The 27,776-nt window shown below is 34.7% G+C and overlaps 1 protein-coding gene across 9 annotated transcripts in view; it reads right to left on the bottom strand.

Moving 5' to 3' along the window:
* Positions 1-27,776, bottom strand: part of DPH6 (diphthamine biosynthesis 6) — a 219,802-nt gene that overhangs the window by 12,120 nt on the left and 179,906 nt on the right. The gene's annotated exons all lie outside the window — the stretch shown is intronic.

Here is a 27,776-nt window from a genome sequence, read left to right on the forward strand (position 1 = left end):
TCAAATCTGTTCAGAGAGAGGCAGTATTCTCCCAGAATATCATCACTGTAGTAGTCTTATCAGTATTTTCTACATTACATTAGTTGAATGAGTCCATCTTTTTTTAAAGCTTCTCTTCCAAGGTTGTTTTTCAATTCCACCGTTAGTAGAAAGATTCATTAGAATCAGGTCATCATCATCTTTTGCCTTTTGCAGAAAGCATATGTGGACAGAGGGGAAAGTAATAAAACTTGCTCACCCTAGCTAAATTTTTGCCAGATCACTTTGGAGGGCAAAGCAAACTTATCTACAACCGTCTCTCTACAAGAGCGTCTGGGGTCATTAAAGCCCCGAAGAATTTGGTAGGATGAAAAAGTGGCACAGGAAGGTGCTTAGGGTTTGTTGTTGTTTATTAATAACCTAGCCAGTTTCATTTTTGACTTACCAAGAGTAAAGAAGCAGAATAAAGGAACACTAACTAGATCTTGTCACGTCAGTACTTCACGCTAAATATCTTTGTCCTCTCCTGTGAAAGTTCCTTTTTGTAATTTTAGCAATTAATTTAGGTAAATGTAGCATTTTCACACACTACTTAGATGTATAGCCAGATTTAAAGTTACTAGCATTTCTCTTTTCTGTAAACAATAAAAAAAAAAGTTTTAAAGTAAAAATCTCCTTACTTAAAATATAGTTTTTGGTTGTTCATTCTTCCAGAATTCTAGCTTTCTCTTAGGGGAAATCAGGAAGTTTTAAATTCATTGATCCCTAGCTGTGTCACTATTTTCATCTCCTTTGACCTTTTAGATATTTTTGTTTGCTGTCACATTTCTGCTGATTTGCTTGTAAATTATAAATCCTATTTTACCTTCATTTTTCTTAAACCACTTGCCAAAATCCTTTAGAAAAATCTACTCAGAGTTTCATTCTTAAGGCCTACTGAAGATTTACAATATGCTAAACTGGGCAAAAACTCTGTAGTAATCAGCACAATGTATTTTATACTTCATCATAATAATTTTTTCTGGCTCCATGTCGATATAACTTTTTCTGCTTTTTACAATGGTTTACAACTTAAATAATTTAATACAACGGTTGTTACATTTTTATTGCAAGCTGATAAAACTTGTTCATAAGTCTCTGCCATGCAATATATTAAATAAAAATGACAGAGAAGGGAAACTGATGATTACTAAAACTGCAATTCAGTCTTGAAGTTCTGACCATGCCATAAAGTGCTTCTGCTTCACTTGCATATAGTAGATCTTGTCAGAATTTCTCAAATGAACTATCTTGGCACATTTAGTTCACCTTACCTGTTATTTTAATGTTGAAAAACAACAATGATTTCACATTTTGGACAATGCATTGATGAGGTGGTTTAGGGGAACCACCTCCTTTAGGGTGGGTGGCTCCCACTTGGGTGGGAAAGGGCACAGATAGGACTTCCATTGCCAGTGCTGCCACTGAGTTGCTGGAAGTCCTTGGGCAAGTTCTTTGGGTAGATTCGACAGTGTACATAGAGGCATGGTTTATTTAATTTCACAAGGCTCCCAGTGATGTAAAGACAGTTAGCTGCTTAAGGCTCAGTCAGGACCTTTGTGTCTGATTTTCGAGTTTTTGAGCACCTCCAGTTCTTGACGCATCCTGAAATCAATCCCCAAATTTCAGCTTTCCATTTTTTAAAAAGGAAATAAGACTTGCCCACATTTGTAAATTGCTTTGAGATCCCCTGATGAATAACAGTAACTAAATACAGTGTTACTCCCTTAGTACCTTTGAGAGTTTATGTAAAAGCTGCTGTTTCAGTGCATCCCTCAATAAGACTCTTTTTATAAGTACATTCTACATCAAAAAAACATGGTTCTGCCCACATCTACAAAGTAGGTCAGTGTATATCCATAAGGATATATAGTACACTACAGTCTGCTACTTCTAAAATCCTTTGCTGACAATATACATCAAAATAATAAAAACTGATTTAAATTTATGGCATAAGTAGATTTTTACTGATTTGTAAATGCTATATTTAGTCCTATATCTAGACTAATTATTCTTATTTTTGAAATTTAGGATAAAACTACAGCTAGCTGTGGAACAGATACTTCAAGATCTATTGCAGTAAATCCTATCTCATCTCTGCACACAATGCAACATAGTAAATGTTTCCCTCTGTGTTAAGACTTTTGGTAGACAAGGACACATCATATATATCTTACCGAGTTAAAATATTTCAGTTTCTAAAGCCAGGCTTGAGAAAAATCTCCATGAGGCATTTGTGATGGCTTGGCAAAAATAAAATACATAATTAATTCCTGTAAATCACTTAACTGCATGGTCTTAATGTTACTAACACAAAGACTGTTTACTTTCTCTGCCTATGTGATTAAGATTTCCTAGTAGAAATCAGCTTGTGACTTCTAAGACATCAACACAGCCACCTGAGAAATAGAATTTTCTATTCAATAAAAAGCCTGATAAGAGTGCAGACATATCAAAATTAGTTTCTGAACAGTGTTGCTATGATTTCAACCCCTGCCTACATGGATCACTCGCTTTGTAGGGTGAAAGATCACAGATGCCTGCATGCTCTTAGAGATCTGATTTTTTTTTCAACACCCTAATCATGCAATGCCAAAATGAATAATGGTGATAAAGATAGCATTAGACAACTAGATTAAACTGTAAAAGTCGTGACTTTTTCTTCTGCAAAATAAAAAGCAAACTGTGAAGTACTTGGGAAATAGGTATGCTTATGGGCTGAAAAAAGAAAAACTACCTAAAGAAAGTACCTAAAGGATAGCAGCTCTGTTTATTTTGACATCTGCCTTTCTCCTGCTCATTAAATGTCCTGCGTAATCAAAGGTAAGGTATTTACCTTTGCATGTTTGTAACTGCAGAGATAAGTAGATCAAGTCATATGTATGATGTGATAGATTTTAAGAAATACATTCAGCTTCTCCACTCCAGAGATAGTTGCAAGCTTGACCACAAATGTAGTATTCTTTTTTCTATTTACTGCCTATCAACCCAGAATCTACTAGTCAGAATACTGTTTCCAACAGGATGATACAAATTGTGGATTTGCTTCTGCAATTCTTTATTCTCAAAGTCCCAAGGGTTCAACAAGGTTGGGCATATTAGTAAGAAATCATTTTGGAAGGTGAGAAAAATTTGTAAGTAATAAAAAAGAAAGCATCCTTGTAATTTTAAAAAGTAACTCCTTAATGCCAGCCTAATACAGAAAAATCAAGATCACAAAATGTCTAAAGAATTCCCCAAATGGAAATGTCTAAAAGTCATCCATTACTATCGCTGCTTTTCCATACAGCAGACACTGAAATCAATATGCTGCACTAGTTCAGTAAATGTGTCTCTTAACAAGTTAATAAAACAGTGATCCCCACATAGTCTTTCCATCAAACTTTCATATAAAAAATGAGAATAATAAATGCACTAAGATAGGGAAGATCTGCTCCATTTGCTCTGCAATGATAATCTTTTACAAAAGAGGATTTTTATTATTAATTCTTTGCCTTCTGGGGATATTATAATTTCCTAGAATGTAAAAATGCCTTAAGCACAGCAATTTGCTGAGCTAGACTGAATTTCAAAATGCTTCAGATGAGCTAATAAACAACTGCATAATTAGCCATTATTAGATCAAGACTGTATATTACAGATATCCAAGTGAACCATCCAACGGATGAGCAAATTGAGGATATCATTTTTAAAACTAAGAGTCAGTGTTATGCTTTGACGTGCATCACAACTTCTCTTTTAAAGAATTAAATACCATACTGCTTATTTTTTCTTTAGAAATGCAGATTATTCTATCAACTAAATCCTTGGGGTCTTAATCATTGAACACATCCCTCTGTGTATGAATAATTAGGAGTTTACCGGCTGAATATAACTCATGCACCGAAAGTGATTAGATTGAATGAGGTGTTTTTTTTTTTTTTTTTTTTTCCAATTAGATAGCTACAAACCCATTGTATAAGCATGTTAAACTCAAGGTCCAGTGTATTTCTTAGGCCTTGAATTCTGCAATTCATTAATGAAATATGCTAATTTACCTTACAAAATGGAGAATGTAATCAGATATACTACAAAAAGTAAAGTATAAAATTAATTTATACTACCACCATATTTTCAGTATCTTGGTACTTGTTAGTTATATATAATTTTGTCAAACCATCAGACAGCAGCTGAGAAATGCCACAGCTAGATGGAAAAGACACTGGGATGGCTGTTTGAGATGTAGAATAAAGTTACTAGCTGAGTTTTTCTCTAAAGAAATGAGAAGTGGAACAGTTAACAGAACAGCTATCTATAGTGACAGCTTTAGGTTTCAGCACTGATTCACCAATTCTGTTTTAAATTTAGGATAGAATTATTCTCATCTAATTTAACAGTTTAAAAGCTATACATCTAATGTAAAGTTGCCTCTGCTTCAAAAGATGATTAATCCCATTGTAAAATATACTATAGGATGAAAAGTCCTCTAGAGGTGTCTGTCTCCCAACCCAAAAAGCCAAGTCACTAGGTTGAACAACAGTTAACTTTTAGGCAGTTAGTTAGATTAAATTAATCTTATCGTAAGTGTCCAGGCAACTGTGAATTGCATGACTTCTGTCTGTAATAGCAACACAGAGCGGGAATGGACCTCTGGCTAATTGAGTTATTACTGCAGACAATTTCATCACATAGTCCCTTACACGAAATGACAAGCTAATCCGTCCTAGTCTGAATTCCTCTTGAATGCCTTTCCAGTCTCAAAACAGTAGTTTCAAGTGGAAATACAATCAGTGTCCATAACAGACAATAAAGCCAAAGATGTAACCTTTTAAAGAGCAGAACAATCTAGGCATACTTTAATTAGAGATACACTGCAATCTGTATGTCCAGTAAACTTTTCCCTTTCACTCTCATTGCTCAGAAGAGTTCAATTTCAAAGAAGTGCAGGATGCAGAAGTTTGCCATTCAGTGTTTCTAGATTAAAAGAAGTTTAAAAGGAAACAGATCAGCTGCTTAAAAGCTCTTATAATCAGAGAAGCAATTATAGAAACTGGAAGCTGCTTATTTGGATCTGCTGCTTTGTAGTCTGCATTTCCTGTTACCTCCACAACTCTGAGAGCATTTCAAAATCCTTATACAAGTCGTTGGTCTTTACATTTACCATTGCTGCAGGGCTAAGTTTAGACTTTAAGCCAAGCTTAATTTTAAGTGTTGAAAACAAAAGCAGCTTTTTTTTTTTTTTTTTTTTTTTTTTCTTCAGGTTAATTAAAATAAAGCAAGCTATTTAAAGCTGCCCAAGGATATGCATGTCAGTGGTAGGCCTAGTGGAGACAGTTTTGTGGGCAGTGCACAGATGAGGTAGTCAAATGAATGCACCATAAAACATAATTTGTTATGCAGCAAGCACCTCATATACATATTCTCAGGTAAGCTATATGCACATGCTTTTAGCCCTGAAGAACCAAATTTAGCTAAAACTAATATATTGGTTCTCCTCTGGCAAATGCAATTATTAACTAAGGGTGACCAAGTAGGCCTTCATCTGCCTTTGTGAATGTAAGAGGTGCTAACTCAGTGATATCTTTCCCTACATTTATAGGATTACTACCACAGAAACTTTATAAAGCATTAGAGAGCTGGGAGGTGGGAAAAGGATTTTGATGGAACAGCCAGCCACTTTTTGTATTCCAGGGTTCAACTAAAGGCTCTGATAAACAGTTTTAAATGGTTGCATGCAGTAGCAGCATAACTGCAGTAAGTCATGCTTGTAGCCCACAAGGATGCAATAGAATGGTGTTTAAGAAAAGTCATTCACACAGAAAACTACTTTCTCTCTAGATCAGGGACACTTCTCAGGGGATTACTATGATCTGTTTAGTTTAGAGACCTCACTTCTTTCACCTATAGTGTCCTCTACAGGAATTGGATTCTATGATGATGATTTTAATATTGAACTTGTCAATTTGTTTTAGGCAAATACTAATTAATACAAGAAATACAAGAAATGCTTAAAGTTTTGGATGGAATGAAAGGGAAATAATTCTGACTCCATTCTAAGTCAGTGGAAAAACTGTTAATTTCAGTATGGTCATCATGTCCCCAAGACCATGTGATAAGATTTCAAAAGCACTGAAGAAAACAAATACACCTGTTATAAATGAGAGTCTGGCCTAAGTAAGAACTGCAATATTTGATTCCTAATTCTGACTTGATTTGATTCATATATTTCATTTCTGCAGTGTCATGTCCATGACATCATATATTATTTAAGCCCCTTTTACTTACTCTGCAGGATTTTCCTGATGCTTCAAATATCTTTAAACATCACTACTACTTAATCCTTCAATATCTAGGAAAGCAAAACTCACGCTGAAGTCAAGGAAACTGATCTGCAAGCAGGCATGCTGTAGGAAAGGAATGGACAAAGATGGCCTTCAGTATACTTGCAAATTCCCAATAATATTTGACCAATAATAATGACCACTAAAGGCAACATTTTAGCCTTTCATCTAAAGACATTCTTTCATCTACTCTTGGAACAAGAAGAGGACCTTCTGTTGGAACCACTGAATCTAAAATAATGAAGCTTTCCCTATAAAGGAAGAGTCTCCCATGGGACCATGGTACTGTTTCTTTGCTTTGAAAAGTATATGTGACTATAACAGTTGAAAATCTGGGCCCAGTTTTTCCAGTGAAACCTCCCAGGCATTGAGTCTTATACCTCTCACTGAAATTAGTAACTGAAATCAAAGGAAACTTGATACATTAAAACCGCAGGAATTTGGGCCTGAAATCTTAAGAAAGGTATAAGGTGATCTTAAAACCTGATATCAGAATGAACAAATCACAACCAGTTCTCCTAAGTTTTTAATTATATAAATGGAAACAAAGACAGTCCTAAATGTTAAGAAGGTTTCTTCACTTTTTTGACAGATCAAAACAAGCAGCACAGTAGAAATTACACTATACAACGAGATCTGTGCAAACTACATGTTTCAAAAAAGTTCTATTACAAGAAACGGAAGTCGGTTCACATAATGCTGATCTAAAAATAGCATCTTTCTATTTCAGAATACTGAAAGGGGGAATTATCCTCTCCTTCACTTCAGGAACTCTCATTAGAAATTCCCTTGTCATTTATGGGTGCATGTCTGATAACACCTTAAAGCATTTCCTCTGCATGATGTGGATACTAAAAAGTATTCTTCCATTCGATCTGATGCTTAAACCATTACCAGATAGCCTCAGTTCAGTCATACTTCCACTACCTATCACGGATAGGTTTGATTTGGTTAAAGGATAACAATTTAAGATCACTAATCTGTGTAGTAAGTATAGCACACACCAGTGAAAATGTTACCTAACTATATAAATTTTCTACTGATAGAAAAAAATGAATAAGACCATAAATTCAATCAAGATCTCTTTTGTCTAGCATTAGGAAAAAATCCCATAAAATTATCATTTGTCTCAAAAAAGAAAAACAAGTATTTCAGATTTCCCAGGTGCAGTACTAAGTATTATTTTATTTCTCTTAAATAATGTCAGCTTTTATTTTAAAATATTAAGAAAAAATATGTATCAGACTTCTGGATTTATTTACAATATTTTATAATTATTTCACTGCCTGACTTCATTTTTTGTTCATGGAATTACTTTTCCTCTGCAACTCTTGATAACAACACTACAACCTTAAGCAGTATAGAAACATACGGTTTATATAAAATACAAAATGCTGGTGTGGTACCCTGCACAAAACTCATAAGCAAAAAGACAAATGACATGCAGAATTGACATGCTTTCAGGCTATGCCTATGCTAGTAATGAAATGTGCCCAAGACCATTCTGTGGAACTGAGGTTAAGGGGTCTGTCAGCACACTACTAAAATCTCTTAGCCTAACTGCCTCTTGGAAACAGTCCCAGATTCATGTTGCCTCCTAAACTGTGCCTATGAATTGCTTAGGAGTCTGGTAGTTGGCATAGGCCGAAATCCTCCCAACAAATGCAGAGAAGGGCTGCGAATAAGAACTGTACAGAAGAACAGTACAGAGAAAGCAGATAGCTGGGAAAGTTTTTGGGCACTAACCAATTCCTAGTATAGACATAGCCATAACTACCTTTATAAAAGAGACTATATTGGCTTATAGGACTCAAAGAAATTAACCTCACATTGACACCTACACTAAGAGATTAAAACTGGACCACAGAGTTGACAGTCTTTGTTTCTTCTTGCAATTTTTCCTCTAATCTGGTTCAAGACTGATTAACCATCAATCAGAAAAAGGTCTAATGCTTTCAACCTGGACAGTTCTCTGTCATCTTTTGCATCAATAAAAATATCTTCTAGATAAGGTCATCCAACCAGAGCAGAGCAAAGCAAAGTTATGCGGCCTCCATATAACTCGAGAAATCACTGCTGTTAAAGGAAATTCAAGATAACTTTGCAGAAAGGCCCAGTACTCTTTCTTCATTTGTTATGAATGCCAGAAAAAGAAATTGCCAGTTGCTCATATGCAAGTAGAATAGTGCCAGTCAATAAAAAATGCCCGAATGCTGACAATTAAGTATTTTTGCAATAATTTTGAATTATTATATGTTAAGAATTAAATGTTTCTATCAAGAACCATTTTGAGGTTGAGTAGCTCTTCAGTGTTTCTTCAAACACTTGTAAAATTTGTATGCTATCCTCAGCTAAACTCAATGAGTGGCATTCTTTCATTTCACTAGCTTTAACCTATTATGTCAAGAAAAAAAATCAGAGACTATACTGTATGATAAAGGAGGATACAGTTCGGCATCTTATGTCTATACTTGGAAGCACAATGGGAGTATGACTTTAATATTACTTTCTATCTCACTCACTCACTATTATCACTTTAATATGAAGTTCTGACAATGAGAAGTAAGAAGTGTATACAGCACAGTCACTTCACTAACTCTTGATAATGTTCCACTGGTTACTCTAATGTTACTACGAGCTCTCAGAGCATATCCTATTACTGCAAGATATTTTAGAGGTGGTATGTTGGAAAGCACATTGTAATTTGGTGCAGAGTAAGTTCAGTAATACCTGTAATGTTTTACGTTTTGAAAAAGAAGGCAGAAGGCAGCTTCTCAGAAAATAACACTATTTAAAAATGACTGTTATACACTGGATTTGTCTTAGTCTTACTTTCTCTTTTGATGTTACAGAATTTCTAATTTCTCATGTGCATCTACTCTCTTAAAATAAACTCCCTTGTGAAGTATAGTAAGCCATATTCTTTTCAGCAGCCTGTTGGAGTCACTTTAATTAAGTGCTAGCCAGAATTCTCTGAAGATGACAAGTAGCTGAAATAGAAGGGAGGAAGAATAATTTTTAACAGTAAACATGTATGTGCTAAGTCCAAAGCACATTTACTAATTTCAGTGGTTCCATCATATCTATTACTCTGTGGCCACAACATAAATAAATATATATTTCATTGAACTATATCTTTAAGTAACAATGAAATTTGCTACTAATAGATAAAATACTACCTATGAATACCTTTGTAAGAATACAAAGGGACCAAGTGAAAAATTGAACAGGATTTGCTAGAATGATGATGATTAAAAAAAAAAGCTTAATATTGTTAAGAACAGTCAGTGCATTTTTTTTCTTCAAAGCAAAGGAATTCAAAGAAAGGTGTTACAGGCCTAGTCAAGAAATAGAGACCCATAGCAAATTATGTACCGAGTTTCATTCAAGATTTCATAGCAACACATATTATATTATAGAAATAAAGTAAACAGATTAGATCTGAAAGACCTATGGCTGAAAAAAATTGCACTATTTTATTTAAAAGATGTTATGACTTGATAAAAACTTTGGCTCCAATGAAGTCAATGGGAGTTTTGCGACTGACTCCAGTGGAGTCAGGATTTCATGCACTGTGTATATTCATTTACATCCATTTATGTCTTCTGTTCTTTATGTCTTTTAGCACTTTGGGATCTGCACTGCTTGGCAGAAGGAGAGCAGGCTGGAGAAGGTATTTGACTAGAACTCAGGAGGCAAAGATTCAATTTCTGTCACAGGCTTACTAAGAAAACCTGAATAAGTCACTACCTCCTTTCTCTTGTGTCCGGGTTCCTTCTCTATAATATACAGGGGATGATATTAAACTCCCTTCTGAGGTACTCTGAGATCAAAAGACAAAAAGTGTTACAGCTAGGCATATATATATTTTTTTCTCACCAAAACCACTGCTTACTAAATTCCAACAAGACAGACCAATGTGACATCCCAGAAGGCACAAGATGAACAGGAAAAACAGAACTAGGAATTTTAATTTGGTGGTAGAACCTTTACTTAATGATAAAGGTCGAGAAAGAAAAATTAGGTGACGTTAGACTACCGAGTTGGCAATAGCGGCAGTCATTAAAAATATTTCATTTGTAAATACATGACTATGAAGGATATAACTGAGCAATAAATGTGGAAGTCCATTATACAGTTAATATGTTTATTAAGAAAGAATCAGAATAGTGGAATTTCTACCTCCAGATAATTCTTTCCTACAGCAGATTGTATATTACCCTGGAAATGTCACTAATGCTGCATTTTATGAATTTTCAACAAGCTCTACATGGACAGAACTCTGAGAAAGATGACCGTCTTTCTTTAATCACCAACAGTTTGAACTTACTCCAGTAGTTATAATTTTTTTGCTCCACAGCCTACAGAATGGCTGTAAACTATCTGGCCTTTCATTTTATCTTCAATCTTGCAGTGAAATCTGTGTGAAAGGTGGCCCGTGGCTACAGGTTTTATCCATTTCAGCAGAAGGTCATGATTATGCTTTTAGGGACAATAAAAGGCTTTAGTAAATTTTAGATAAATTCTATTTCTTCCCTGTTCATTACTTGACTTTTATAAGATTTAGCCAACAGATAAAATCTGTGATCCATAAAGAAGGCAAGCAACAATCATAGTCAAACAGCTTTAAATCAAGCCTAGTGAACTAGTCAACTCCAGTTCACAAGTACAGGATGCAGCTCCAGGGTTGATCAAGAAAGTAACCTCAAACACCAGATCAAAACACCCCTAGGAGCTTTAAGATCATGAAACAGATTAATGAAGCCGACACAATTAATTCCAAACATGCAGAACTATTTAGCCTTTAGGAGGAGATAAAGATTCAAGTGTGGTCAAACAGCATTTATCAAACAAGCTAATATGGATTTGTCAGTTTGCAAACATAACACTACTAGTAAGACTAATGGTTATCACTGTGGAAACACCAGTAGTTTTTTTGCAAAATGCTGGCTAAGAACTACAGTGTGTCTTCAAGTCCATTATTTTAGCAAAGGTGAACAAGGTAGGAGGAAGGGTTGCTCCAGGAGAACTGTATCAAGAGTTCTAATGTTGAGTCTGTTCATTTCAGGTGTAAAACAAACTTGTTTCCAATTTCCAGTCATGCAATCTATTTTCTAATTAGATGAAAATCAGATAGAGCTCTTCCATTCTTATATAATCTACCCTTTTTAAGGGTAACTATGTATCATCCATACAATCTTTGTGAGGCAATGGGCTGCAGAATAATAGAAGAGGAGCAGTCTGTAAACTAGAAGATCAAGTATTGAAAGAGTGTAGAGCCCAAATTCCCTTTCTCAGACTTGAAACAGACTCTCCAAAACACGACTCTGGTATACTAAAAGAGGAGCATGGAGAATGCTGTTCAGCTATTGCCAGTGCCACTTCTATTTTATGAAGAAACAGGACACTTCAAATGCTAGACATTGCAAACTAAGAAGAAGCAGGGTGAGCTTGCAAAGCTGCAATCAGATGCATACAACCTTTTGCTTGAAAACTGAATGAACTCATTATGAAGGCTTAACATCTTCAAGATAGACTTGGTATTACTGGAAACTTAAAATGGTATCTAAAATCACTGAGCTTCAATCTCAGTTTAAGAGATAATTTCAAATATTTCTTACAACTTCAGAAAGAAAATATCAACAGACTGGTTATCCAAATAATGAACACATGAAAAAACCAGAAAATATTAGGCAGTTCATCAAGACAAAGACGAAAAGAAAGGCTTAATACTTAAGAATAAACATGAAGGGCCTGCATTTATTTACATATAAACAATATTTAAAACAGTTAGCATGGACTGAGATGCAAAGAATGAAAACCAAGTCTCTCTCCTGATAGGATTGCTTGTTTTTAAGGTCACTTTATGTTGCCAGGGTGCTATTAGAGCTGCATGAATGCTAAAAGTCTCAACAAAAATCAGAAAGTCAAGGCATAAATAATATCGAAAACAATAGGGACAATAGCAAAGGAGTGGGCATGCCACTGAGAAATTCCAGTGATGGGGCACTTTGGTTTGCATCTTTCATTTTTAAATTCAGTTTGCTCATTCCAATCCAATGAATTTTGGGAATGAGAGAAAACAACTGTCACCTGAGTGTTTTCTTAAAAATTTAAGCGTTCAAATCTCACTGGATGTGAACTACATGCTCATCTATGTCCTGGTATAATCATGATAGAGGCCCTGAGGCAACCTGGCTCTGAGGCAAGCAGATGAATGAAATGGACTGAGGCCAGAATCATCCTCCAGTCCTTTCTAGAAATAGTCAGGAGCCACAATGACAGGAAAGGTGGCCCAAAATCAGAGGTGACTGAGATGGTGTGATCCCATTTAATTATCAGTAGGCACCTTACAACCCTTTCCACCCATCTCCTTCCCTCTACATCCTTTCATAATTTGACTCATTCAGACTTGACTAAGACTGTCCAAGTCTTCTCAGGCAAACAATTCTGTTTACTTTGTTAAGAAATAAAGACTCTCCTCTTTCCAAATACTATGGGGACTAAAGGAGTGGCGATGGGGGAAGGAAAAGAACTTGGTACTTTAAAATGTTTTCTCTATTCTAGACTGATATTAGGATCAATTGACTGACAAGAGAAACATTTTCTTGGTTGTCTTAGGTTTTTAAAAGGAAAGAAATGAGACAGTCTAAATCCAGTTTCTCCTGGGCATCTACAGTTACTGGCATACTTTATTTCTGCATGCTGTTGGTAACTGAATGTCAGGATTGACTTAATTTGGTTAAGCAGTATGGAAAAGCTTGGAGTATGTTTACTTATGTTATGCAAGCAAAATTCCTATCATTTAAGAAAATAACAAAATAAAGAATACACAGAAAATATGAATATTTATATAAAAATTATATCATATAGACATAACAAGCACAGACAAAACGAATAAGCTTTTCTGCTCCTAAATGGGGAAAGGAAAATATTTGTATGTCTACCAACACAGTGGCATGGAAGACTATCTTTTGTGCAGATAATCAATTACTTGCTCAAAATATACTCATTTCCCAAATAATGTTTTTAAGGCCATGCACACATAAATCATGCTTTTGTGGACAATACAACAACTTGTATTTTCATGTGATTTTCTGATCTTCACTTCTAATTTAGTTTATTCATCATAACCCTCTGGTTACTGGACGCTCAGTTCTTCGGGCCTGTTTAAAATTTTGTTGTAGGATTTTTATCATTTCCCTTATACCCTTTTTATGGGTACGTAAGCGAATTCCTTTTTGCAGACATGCCATGTCAATTTAGTAAGGAATCAGGCACAAAATACTTTATGGGTATATTAGTTATGTGCTCAAATACTGAACTGGAGCCGCTTTCAGCAGGGTAATTTTAGACATAAGCTTCAGTTCAGAAAAGTATGCACAGGTTTAAGTACTCCATGGGTGGATTAGGTATGTGCGTACCTATTGAACTGGTGCCACATATCCTGGAGTAGTTTTCTTAAATGCATTAATTTATATCTTTTAAAAATGAAGACTATTTCATATTGGTCAATTTGCATGATACATGCACACATGCATAATGCATTTAGAATACTCTACCCGTTACTGTTATATTTTGCCCTTTCTTTCAAAGCTTCTTCCCAGTTGATAAGATGCCAGTACAATCTAATAAAGCATGACATGGTATTTTCTGCAACTCCCACATACTGTCTTAAATGTTCAAATTCATTTATTAGTTTGAAGGGCTTTCTGAAAAACATGTAATAATAATTCATGACTATTTTGTATTCTAAAGAGATGATCAGGATTTGACATACAAACCACATTACGAGTCAGTGTTTTATAGTAACTAAAACATAAATATTTATAATCATGCCAACTGGTTGTTCTTCACTGATAACATAGGTTTACTACAGGACTCTTTATGTGTTTTATGCATAACATTTACTTTGGAGACCATGAGTTTTTTAGGGAATCTGGTGATCTTGCACAAAGATCTGTTGAAGTCAAGGATGCATTTCAAAAGGTCAGCTATAGAGCGGACAATAAAGATAGTTGCTTTCTAAGCCTCACAGCCAAAGAAAGACAGTGAGCATTTCAAATGTTATTGGGATGTTTTGTTTTAATTTAAAAACGTCCTGTCATTAAAAATTAACAAGTAAGTGTGAGGTGACACTGTCCTTTTTGTACTACCTGAACAAGCAAAAATCCAGCCTTGGACTTCATCGTGCAAAGTGTGTCCCCATCATAATCACTGATCTGCATATTGCTTCAGGAGAAACTTCCAGTTTGATTAGAAATCATGATACTAAGGCAAACCTGAACTTCTTGTCTCCTGCATCAAAGATGCACCACTGACTGCTTACTATGCACCCACTTTAAGTTTAAAAGAGACAGAGTCCAGCTGTCTCCATGCAGTAATTTTAATGGCAATGAAAAGCATTCAGCAATTCTCACGAGACACACAAATAATTCACAGTATCAGGATCCTAAAAAGGGACATTTTTCCTTCAAATACTTCTTTTCCTCCTGTTAATACAAAACCTGTTCTTTTTTAAAAATTAACAACACCAAAAGGACATGTTGCATTTAGGCTGGAGTGAGGACTTTGTGTGATTTATCAAGTTTCTTTTGCTTCTGTGCCACTATTTTCATTTTGAAGGGGGACAGAGAAAAATATTAATGACTGTTAATTTAATATATAACAGCCAGTAGAATCCGAGCTGTGAATTTCTGTACACATCTTTTTGCTCACTACTTCTTGATTCTCATCTACTGATCATATTTTCAGCATAGAGGAACACATTTTAAAAACAGAAGCTCTGGCTTTATTTTGCTGTTTGCTATATTCTGGTTTATGTCAGTCATATCTCCTTCTTCTGGATCAAGAAACTTCAGACTGATGTCTCTTAATTTTTACATCCTTTTTTGTTGCAGTTGGCCCATTGTGCTAGCCTCCAAGTTTTATTCTCACACTGCTTTCCAAGACTTGGACTGAAACATGACTTATGCAGTCCAGAACAAGGGATGAGTAGAATTAAAAAGAAGAGAAATAGAATAGGAGAGTAAGAGGAAAGAGTAGAAAAGACTAAGCAAGTGGACATAAACATACTTTAACACAAAGCCTTGTACTTTCATCCCCCTATTGAAAATGAAGACTCAAATTATGTCTTTGAAATGCATCAGCTGTGGTGAAATTCTTTCCCAGTGATGTTAATAACATAATTTCCACTAATTTCAAAAGATTGGGATTTTATTATACCTAAAAGGCAAAACAACAAAAGTGAAATGATTTCTGATGTTCAGCTTGACCTGATTTTCAGAAATCAGATGCTCAGTATTTTCTGAAACTCGGACTTGTTATATGTGTTTGTAGTTAGCATGTCATATTTCACAATACAGATCATCCTTTGGATGAACTAGAGATTACAATCATTCTGGTTCAAATGGGTCAAGGTCTTTACTCTAATTCCACAGCTCCTTTTGCCTGGTGTGTACAGCTCTTCCATTAACACTTGGACCACTTTCATTTGTGTGCCAGAAAAATAAACAATTTCCTCTATGTTTGGACAGGCATATTTAAGTCTTACTATTTTCCAGAAAATGTATTGTTTGCTTCTTTCTCCTACAGACATAGTGGGAGGCACTGATTGGATATTTTTGAAATGTGTATTATAAAGATGAAGATAACTAATTGAAGATTCCTCACCAGCTCAGAGCTAAAAATATACTATCTCAGATCTAAGATGACATTAATGCACCTTGGAACTGATGCAGTCTTTTTAGTATAATTATTGACTTTGAACAGGGATGCTCTATGTGCTGAAAACTTCTGAAATGTTTTTCAGCCTATCTGTAGGATATTCATGAAAGGTGAAATGTAAAGAACAGAAGAAGAGAAGAAATGGTAAGAGTGAGTTTCAAGCAATGTTTATAGAATAACTCATGCCTAGCAGCCTATCAAATTGTTCCTTCAAATTAATATCCACCAAAGCTATTTTTTAAAGCAGCACTGTATGGTACTCTTACTGCAGGACAAGAACTGTAGCATTACCCTCTGTAACAGGGAAGTATTACACGGATTGTTTCCTATCAAAATGAAATCTTCATATGCACAGAAAATAGCTAAAAAGGTTGAAAAACTCCCACATAAAGTATTTTCAGGCAAGTTAAGCCAAAAATGACAAGCAGTACTTTTAATGAAAGCATTATTAAACAGCTGAGGTTTTTGTTTCTGAACTTTTAAAGGCATTAGACCAAAAGTTTAAGTGGTTTACATACTATAACAGCTAAAAACAACCACAACAAGAAAAAAAAATTCAAATTTAGAAGAAAAGCAAATTTTAAAAAGCCTAATCTGAAGATAGAGATTCTGATAATTTCTTTTGTTGTTATAATTTGAATGACCCAAACACTTGATTAAATCACAGCAGGTAAGCTACGCTATGTGATATAACACAAAGGGATTCAGGACACATTCTATGTAGTTAATGCAAAGAAAAAATATAGTAATCAGCTAAATTAGAACATGTTTATCTTCATGTATGTAATTGTGGAAAATGCCTTAGGCTGGCTACAACTAGTCATGCATTTCATAAAAGTCTGGAAATGACAAGATCCCTTGACAATTCTAAAATGATGAAGTTATACCCAATAGAAGAGCAATCTCAAAACAGATTTGATCTCATGCCTCTTTCTAAAACAAGGTGTGCATTTCAATGAACTATTCTGCTTACGTGCTGCACATATCTATTCTTTCTATAATACTGTCTCTAAGCAGCATCTTATTTTCAGAGCACCTATAACTTCAGCTAACAACTTCAAGAAAAATTAAGCTCTGTAATTCCATCATCTTCTGTTAAGTTACCAAATTAGTTAATCCTTCTGTGTCATATATCTTCCTGTTTTTATGTGGAAATAAATATAATTACCTCAAATGGATTTACATCCATCCATTGGTTTATCCTTGAGAGGAAAAACAGTGAGATACTACTGTTTTTCATATATCTAAATCCACCCAGTAGCTGGTGTATTGAATTAACACATACTAAATAGAATAATGTGCCAGTAAAATCAAATTTTTTATTGTAAAAGAGGTGCTATTTTTTGTATGTATGTTTAGTAAGAAACAGATTCTGTGAAAAGCTGGAATACTTTTACCTTATCAAAATGCATTCCTCGAAGGATGACTGAGGACAACTCCCTACACTGTAAATATTAGAAACAACTATCTTCAACATACCTTTTTCCCCCAGAAATATTATTATTACATAAAGAATATTAATTTTGATTTTCAAAGTTCATAAAGACTTTATCTCCTGACCTGAAAGTACATTTGGAAGTATTCTGGAGGTTTGAATGTTGTAAATTTTACAGCTTGCAAATTATAAGTTTTTAATTATTTTCCAAATCCTGTTAAAACCTGGTTAAACCGCTCTTTAGCCTAATGCATTCACAGACTTGTGCAACCTTCCATTTATGTGAAAGTATTTTCTATTAGGTCTTCTGTTAATGATTCAACGGTCTGTAGGTAACTTAAAATTTTGAAGGAGGAAAATGGGAAAATTCTCTAAAATGAGATACAGGATTTTTTTCTTCTTTGAACTGTTTACCTTTTCAATAAAAATATACAAACCATCACACTTAAATGCCAGGAAAAAAAACACCATGTAAAATACATATTTAGCTTCAGAGATAAAATGTTCATAAAAGTATTTCATTTTATTGGGAAGCTAAAAAAAAAAAAAAAAAAAGAGGCAATTGTCTGCAGTTCCTTAGGTCCAAACATTTTCCTTTTTTTCCAGCCTAAGAAAACCAGACTGTGAAGGGTTCAGTGGGACAGAACACTGCAGTCTCATTGCCTGGGTTTAGGGCTGCAATTGCTAACGAACTTCTGCTCCACAGCCACCAAACCCTCCATTCATAGTTGGACTAAAAATTACCTCTGGTCATCCTAACTTCTTGAGGAGTTTCTGTGGACTAGTACAGGAAGGAACAGATTGTCTTATTCATCTGTTTCACATACTATCTCTCCTTTCTCATGTTTTTTTTTTTTAGAAAACAACACAAGATTTTATGTTAGCTGCTAATGGGAGATGACATGTCCCCTTTATGACTCCTCCCCTTTATGCCTTCACAAAAATATTTCTCTTTCAGATTTTAACTCCACATAGATATGAAAATCTTTCTCAAATTCTCCCGTATTCTCCTCCGAAAGTACAAAGAACTATTTCAACCGAACTGTTTCTTCTGTGCATGGGTTGTTTGAAATGTTTAAATATACAAATAAGATTTTTTCCAACTTTTAAAACAGAAGTTCTGAAATAATCCACATTGAATTTATGACTAGAAGTGAAGACATTCTGAAGTATATAACAGAAAAAAATGAAAGAAAATGCTCCCAGTTTATTAAAATAATTTCCTGAAATAAAGATAAGTTCAAAGAGAAAGCTGTAGATACAAGCTGCAACTACAGTACGAAGCAGAAGAAGGATCACATTAAAATGCTCATTTTTATAACACGCTGTGTAATAATACTGCTATTTTATGAAATATCCTAGGAATTTAGCCATAAATCCACAAGGAAAATATGTATGAAACCATGTAACAATCTAATTATCCTTCCTAAAAGCATTTGCCAATAACTTATGAGTTTTAGGAACCTAAACATCTATATAATATGGCACGTGCTTGCAAGAACAAGAAATCTGCTCCTCATTGAGTCACTAGTTGTAAATAGTATTTTCAGACAAATCAAAATTCTCCAGGCATACAGCAAACTTTATACAAGACACTTCCAACCCCTGCCCTGAGAGACAGGAGGCAAAATACTGAAGCATGCAATATCTATCTAGTTTATTCAAACCTGTACTGTCTTATCTTTTCTGTTTTCCTGCACTCTTTGCACTGAAATTGCACTATTGTTATGAAATGGTGAAAGATATATATATAGAGATTTGGTGAGAGATAAAAAGAAAAAAATTTCAAAATACTTTTAAATGAAGACAAAACCTCTAAAACCTTCAGCTAAGGATGAATATGTTCTAGCATAGATAACTGATCTCACAAAGAAGTATCACAGCGCTCAAAACACTTCTAACCCCCCCCCCCTCAGTTTCTGGTTTGTAAAAAGGAAACTAACTTGATGTTAAGGACAACTGTGGCTATTTTTGTCAAGGCAGGTGATCATGGAGCATCTCAGGATTATGCTTTTTATCCAATAGTTACTTTCTGATAAAATTAATAAGCTGCTTTGTATTTTTGAGAAACAATTTTCATTTCTGGTAGAAATGGACTCTGGGAACACATTGCACCTCCACACACAATTTTCCCTTAAGCTTATGTACAGAAACATAGGGAGCCTCGCCTTTGTGCCACATTCTTCATATCAAACGGTATAAACACCTATTAATCTGTTGAAATGAGGAAAGCAAAATTTTTTGCCAGTTCAAGATATGACATTACTGATGATATAAATTATTCATCTTCCTAAGAGGAACAACTTTTCTCATCCTCAGGTGTCTCAAACATCATCAAATGGATTAGACCCTGGAGACGCATTGGCTTTCCACTGTCATAAGAAAAACTGCAGAGATATCACAGCCCAGTGATAATTCTAATACTGAACTTATGAGTTCTATTGAGACAAAGAGACAGGCAAAGAAAAAAGGACAAATGTGCATACTACAGAGAAATGAGTTTAAAAAAAAGAACAAAGAACACAGACACTTCTAAAGAAACAGTTCTCTTTCAAAGACACACTCCAGCAGGAAATCTTGCTTATTGGCTTCAGTAATTATTATTGTAATAAGAAGTGGTAGTCATCTTTTGTAAAAATGTGCAGTATTAATGACAGAAGGAAAGAAGCTGTTTTTTTTCACAGAGAATCTGCAATTTAATGGCATTCTGTTGGGGAATTTATTATTAATTTTATAATAATATCATAGAATCATAGAATAATTCTGGTTGGCAGGGACCTCTGGAAATCATCTAGTCCAACCTCCTGCTCAAAGCAGGGCTAACTTAGAGATTAGATCAATTGGTTCAGGGCCTTGCACAATCAAGTTTTAAAAATCTCTAGTGACAGAGATTCCACAGCCTCTCTTGGCAACCTGTTCCAGCACCTGACCTGCTGAAAAACCCTTTCTTTTTGTCTAACTAGAATTCCTCTTGCTGCACCTTGTGAGTGTTGCCTCTTGTCTTTCCTTGCCTGAGAAAAGGCTGGCTCCTTCTTCTCTACAACAGCTATTAAGGTAATGAAGACTGCAGTTCAGTTCTCCTTTAGCTTTCTCTGGAAAGAACACACTTGTGTGGAACAAACACACTTCCTCCAGTGTTTTCTCATATGCCATATAATCCACTTTACCAACCATTTATTTTAGTGGCTCTTCTCTGGACTTTCTCTAGTTTGACAAGCTCTTTCTTTTATACTGGGGGGCCCCAAAACTGGAGACAGTATTCCAGGTGCAGCCCACTTCCCTCCATCTGCTGGCTACCCTCTTGCCATTCAGAAATAATGCAGACAGAGAAAGAATTCTTATTTGCTACAGTGTATAAAATTTACATCATCTCCAATTATCCAGTGTTGTTATTCTAGACTTACTGTGCAAGCAGAAAGGAGGTGATTCTTTTAAGGGACTATGTTATAAATGCACCTTCACTGTCAATGAATTAGATCTATTAATCGGATCAAAGCAGATTTAATGCCTTACTAGAAAACCAGAGGAAAGTCCAAAGGAAGGAAAAAATTAAGATTTTTTCATTGCTTATTTTTATACTGTAGCAACTTTTTCAGTCACACCTAATAATATGCTATTTTAAACCTAAATTTACCAAAAATTTAAGGAGAAAATGAATGTTAGGAGCCCCACTATATATGCTATGTAAAGTCAATTTGCATGAACTGTGACAATGGCAATATACTGTCTTTTGATGGTTAGCTACAGCTATTTTCTTGACATAAAAGTTACAGTGCAGGTGGCAAAGAGAACAAAAAAACCCTTTCCTCTTCACTTTTTGCCTTGGCATTGAGTGGTTGAATTTCTCTCAGTCTAATATCTGTGCTCTTAAAAACCAAATTTACCATCCTGAAGGACAGAAGGCCCCTGCTCTTAAAGTAAGATCTAACATATTTTAAACAACTGCTTCCCAGGCACAAACCACATTCCTATTCAAATTCAATCAAGAGGAAATATTACTATTAAAACAATATCCTGTTTGTGGTAGCAAACATTAAAAAAAAGAGAACAATCCTTTCCCCATAATTTTATGTGAGATATTCTGCCAAAAAATGTGTACACAATGATATACAGTAGATATAACAACAGTACAACCTTGAAAACTGATGTGAAAAATTTCAACTTCCAGCATGTTGACAACCATTTTATAAATAAGATCTCTTGACTGGATCCTTTGGGCAGCAATAGCAAGATTCCAAAGACACTTCTGTGGCTCAAGACCAAATTTAGCTACTTTCACCCTTTTAAAATGTCTTTTCAAAACACACTCATGAATCAAGTCAGTGTTTCCTAATTGCTTACATATATTATAATCTGATTCATTTCCCCTAGTACTAATTTAACCAGTTATTACTTATTTATTTATTGGAGCAACAGCACAGCACTGCTGCTTGAACTATTATACTTGGCAAATTCTTTGTTTTCTTAACAGGAAGAGCAAGGAATTAAAAGTGAAATTCCCTCTTCTTTCAGGTTGGCAACTGTTCCCAGATTTTCCATTTAGCCTAAATTAACAGGATTTGGTAGCAAACCAAGCTCAGTCTATTTCAGATAGCTTTTTGATACTTTAAAATACTTTTGTTTGGACAGATTATATACTTTAGTCACAGCTGCTTCATTAGTTCGTGATTGCAAAACTGATCAAATCAATTTTATCTCTAACCTCAATTTATGCTCTATATAATAAACCCTCTCCTATTTAATTAATACAAAATGCAGAAAACATTTCCTTCAGTTCTGCACAACCTATTATTCAAAAGGCAGTAACATACTGGCATGGGTCCAAGGTATAGGAAAAAAAAAAGGTGTCTGAAGAAAAATTAAAAGCTGAATATATACAGCTTAGTTTAATATAACAACAAATATATGTTTGAGTGTGGAGAAGAACCTGACAATAGTCTGTAAACATTTGAGGGGTGTAAACAGGAAGAATAAGGAGTATTTGGGCTATATAGATGACACATAAAATAACAACCAGGAACAATAGAATGAAATAAAGCATCTGAACACCAAAAAGGTGTCCTTTTATTGAAGTAGATTAAACTGTTAAATATTGTAAGAGAAGGGAAAAAGTCACCATTGGATTCTGAGAACAAGACTATATGTTAAACAACTGTAAATGTGCTGGAGGATCACTTGGACTTCGGTTACTGGATGATCCGATAGGACTTCTCAATTTTTGACATGTGGTGTTCTGCAGCTACAAGAAAGATCTTGGAAATGATCAGAGGGTGGTTTTTGGTCACATTATTACTTGCACACACAGCGCCACCATTCATTTCAACACTGCAATTCACTTGCTGAGGCAAAGTTACATATGCCAACCTTATGGCAAAACCAACTTCCAGAAATTCCTTTTGCTGGATTTAAACTATCTCTAATGTCACTTTCCCCTTGTATAATGAAAGTGCTATCCTTCTACCACCCAAAATAGAGAAGTTATCCTCACAGAACATGGACCTGAGTACATTTGTACCCTAAAACAAACTCATCATTTGTACTACCCCCCCCCCAGCAAAACAGCCATAATTATTTTATCATCTATAAGAGACCAATAGAAGACATCACCTATGTGTGAAGAGAGATGCAATATTGAAAGTGATGTTTCCACATCCCCTTCTCTTATTCTTTGAATGCCTGATGCTCTATGATCATTTGTTTTATTCCTGGTTTACTGGTAGGTGATGGGACTAGTAATGCATGAGGAGAAAACAGAGGAAGTATACAGGAATTCTTTCTAAAAAATCAGTATTTTTAGAAAAAATGGAAAAAAATCCTTTTAAAAAATGGGAAAGCAATGTATCCCCTGCTAATAATCGTTATGTTTATTCTGTTTGCATATTCTGATCCTTTTTTCATTCAGACTTTGACTTACTGATGTACTTTGATGGCAAGTTCTTATGGGTAAGAATTTTTCTTAGAATAAACATTTGTCTGAAATCTAGTATAAGGTGATAATAATGGACAATAGTTGGTGCTATTAAAAGACGATTCTAGAAAACTCTAATATCATATGCAAAATAACAACTTTAATACACAAGAATAATGGTACTCAGAGTATTTTCAACAAAATGTTGAACATCTATTTTGTACTTTTTCTTGTTTCTTTTGGCTCATGATGGAAATGAAACTTCCATTATTTTGTCTGTGAACAGGTATGTCAGTCAGTTTCATATCTGTAATTTTAGTCAGCTATCACCACTTACTTACCTGCTTCATTTTTCCTCAGTGAACAGTTCTTAATGACTGTTTAGTTTCTGTTCACCCGAGTAGTTCCAGACCATATTTCTATTCCTGTTCTCTTTTCTTTTTATATTCCCACTTTATTTTTTCTATAGTATTAAAAAAGGATTATGTAATATGATGTTCTAGTGAATGCAGGACCTTTTCCACTCCCTAATAAATATTCAAAAATATTTTGCATACAGCCTGTGAACAGGGTCTGTGAAACTGTAATGAGATGACTTATGATCATTCATTTTTCCTATACTGAAGTATAATCTAGTCAACCGGATGGTATAGCAAATTGTACTGACATGTTTATACTAATGCATATTTAAATGAAAATAAGAAAGAAATAATCGAATTTATGTTAAAGACTTCTAAAGGCTTAACAGCATCTTACTAAATATATATGTCAGCTTAATCTAATCCTCCTACTTCTAACACGTTATGCGGTCTCAGCATGGTGCCCATAACGCTCTCATATGTTATGAGGGATTGTCTGTGAGAAGGGCACCATCAACACTATACTTTATTCAATAAAACTTTATATCTGGTCTTAGGATGACAGAAAGCTATCTTCCTCAAATTTTCATCACAAACCTTTAGCTTCTTTTGACATTGGTAACACTGGCTATAATAACTTCCAATAATCTGTTGTAACACACAAAGTATACCTATTCTCTGTTCTCATCTTACTGCATAAGGGACGAACAGGCTTCTCTCATTTGCTTGGATTGTTTCAAATGAATGTTGAACTTCTTTGCAGCAAAAAAAGGCCATCACCTAATCAGAAGCTCATTTGAGAAGATTTGTGGCAGTGTTCCCTCACTTCACTCCAATGATTTTAAGTTTTAGTAAGAAAAAAGTACCTTTATTTCTTCTTCATGCTCTTGATAGAGAAGACAATACATTGCAATTCAAGACCTTACAAGAATTCTCTGAAGACTATTTACTAATCATGATTTACTAATCATGATGGAAGTCCACCTGAAATCCACTAAAACTGCAGCAGTTATCTCTCAACCATATCTTTCGATTTTTGACACAATACTTTCTATGTCTGCTTCTGATGTGTTTCACATCAGAAATATTTGAATAGCAGTATCTATCATTCCCTGCTAGGTTATTACTATTATCTTTCCTCAGAAGACTCTGAATCTAATGGTAGTTGAAGACTCCATAAAGGACAGACCTACTTGTGGGATCAACAATGTCTAACACGTCTAGGTTCTGGTAGAATGCTCCTTTGTGTCTGAAAGACAGTTTTACCAATTATCTGATCACTACCATCAGTAAACTGTCATACCCACCTGGACATACCTCTGCAATAGAAAATTTACTCTTTGGAGGACATGGAAATCAACACAAAGAGACATCCAAATAGTTAAAATATCCTAGAGCAAGTCTACAGAAACAGATATGAGAAAGTTTTGGCCATGCTCTGAGCTGACAACCCACAGACTAGTCTACTTTGGAAGTCAGTATTATTCCTTAGTGAGTACGCTCTGCCCCTCTTGTGACATTCAAATTCATGCATCCATCCAGCTCAAGAGCGTAAGCAGAGTAAGCTTATCTGAACTTGCCTAAACATACAAATATGTAAGTCTCAAATTCTATTCAGGTAATGAAGCAAAATTCTAGATAATGTAAAATAAGCAGTTTCTTCTGTCTTGGTACTGAATCCAGCCTTAGGAAGAAGGCTGACAAGATAATGGGATGTTGTAGATGAAATCTGAGGACCATCTTAAGGGTAAGTAGGAAAACAGTGTGAACACACCAAGAGAAACTGTTAGGAAGTGTGGTCATCAGAGCCTAGCAATCTCCAACACCTCGGCCTGATATTACAGGCAGTGGAAAATATTGTAAGATTCAAGGGGGAGCTCTGATATTAGTTCTGCGATATTACAGCTGTGAAGCATACTACAGAACACAAAGACATTTGCAGTAGTTCTGCCACTGGGAACTATCTAGGGGATACTGGAATGAATGGGAACAGTGAAATCTTTGAGGCCTTATAAAATGCTTTTTTAACTGAGAGTTAATGTATATATGCAAGTACATTTTAATTTATGAGAAGTATGATTATAATATAGTACATAAGACAGTTAAGCATATGTTTCAGTAATCCATTAATACGCTGCATCTTTTGGAAAGCTAAGGAGACTTCACCTGAGGCTACAAGCCTTTGAAGGCTCTGAGGACATATATTAGCAAAACACTTAAATATGTCCCTGTGCCTTAATGATATATTGAAGATTAGTCTTCTGATTTTGAATCTGTATTATAATAGAGAGGGTACTGATATAATAGTCTTCTATCAGATTGAAACTGTCAGTAAGCGCTATTTCATCACCCACTATTTCAGTTTGAGAAACTGTTTTCAAATAAATTACCTAGTGCTTCTTTCAATCAATGAAATTTCTGAAGATTTTCAAATTAAAGTTCTTTTTAAATTCTTCATCAATGAATTAGCTGCATTTGTAAAATTAATCTACTCTATATATTCTAGAGATTTGCAAGAATGTATTTCTTACCAGTGATGACAATGATAAAATTGCTATAATGATGGGAATTAAGATAGTAGATAGATCTGAATACAACCAAAAATGGATATATAAAAATCACAACTCTTTCTATGCCTATGTCATTAGGAAGAGTAACATGAATCGAATCAAATCAAATTTTCATGTATACTACTTACACATTATAGTCAGCTGTATTTAATACAGCAAATGAAATTTATTTGAAAGTAATTATTTTATGGCCTACAAAATATCAGAAAGAGAGCAGGCAAAAGGATAATGTTAATCCCATGCCAAGAACATGTTTTATCAGGTTTCCTTTTAGCTCTTAAACAAGATGTAGTAAAAACAACAACATTCTGTCAGGCTATATGTTCATTCCTTGCTTCCTGGATTAAATATGCTTATCCTATGCCACATTTTTATAGCTTTCAATTCCTGTACTTTAAATCTATTAAACAATGTCAAGATGAATTTTCTTCAAAAATTGCTGCAGGTTAAGAAAAAAAATAGGACAGTAGATATTTGAGGGCTAACATTTATGTCAGCTAATTAATATAGATCAGTTGTGGTTTTGCAAGGATTTTTTTATGTGCATGCACGTTTGAGACAAATATAGACTCAGGATCTCATCCTATTCCCTCTGAAATTAATAGAAAAGCTCTTACTGATTTCAGTACGAGGATGATCTAACAATTTTGTAGGCCTGACAGACAAAAGAGGTTTCTGTGCACTTGCATAGTGTTAGTTTTTCCAAATTGAGCACAGCACAGAATACAGATATACATTATAAGGGATAAATCATAGTTGCCACATTATAGTTGTTGTTCTGTATTCTCTTTACTTCGTAAGGGAATCAGATATTAAAAAATCTAAACATTGGGAAAAAATAGTAAATTTGTTCAGTTGACAGGTTCTATTTAAATAAGTTGGTAAGAAGTCATCCCCTGTTCAAAACCAGACACCCTCTAATCTACAGGTTGCAACACCACTTATTTGTTTTAGAACATTAATATTTCATTATTATTTATTCTTGAAAAAGTGCCTGTTAGTACATGAAATATTGATATTTAAAAATAGTTCTAGATCATCTATCATCTGAACTCTGTTCAAAGACTTTTATGCGGAAGATTCATGTTACATATCTCTGACTCTGAGGTTGCTATGTGGACTTCACCAGATTTCTTGGCAATTTCTCTTTTATAGAATCATGGAATAATTCAGATTGGAAGGAGATCATCTAGCCCAACCTCCTACTCAATGCAGGGTCAGCAGGTGAGATCAGACCAACTTTGTCAGGGCTATATCCAGTCTGGACTTGAAAACCTCCAAATATGGAGTTTTTCTATTTGAGAATTATGCCTGGCATCAGAAAAAGAACAAACATATCTTAATTATGCCTATCCTCAAAGGCACTTCTAAAATACCTTCTTCCAAACAAACCCTATCTAGAAGTACAGAAAAATTACCTCATGGTTATTATTTACACTG

The sequence above is a fragment of the Dromaius novaehollandiae genome, chromosome 5, assembly GCF_036370855.1.
Source record: "Dromaius novaehollandiae isolate bDroNov1 chromosome 5, bDroNov1.hap1, whole genome shotgun sequence".
Lineage (NCBI taxonomy): Eukaryota > Metazoa > Chordata > Aves > Casuariiformes > Dromaiidae > Dromaius > Dromaius novaehollandiae.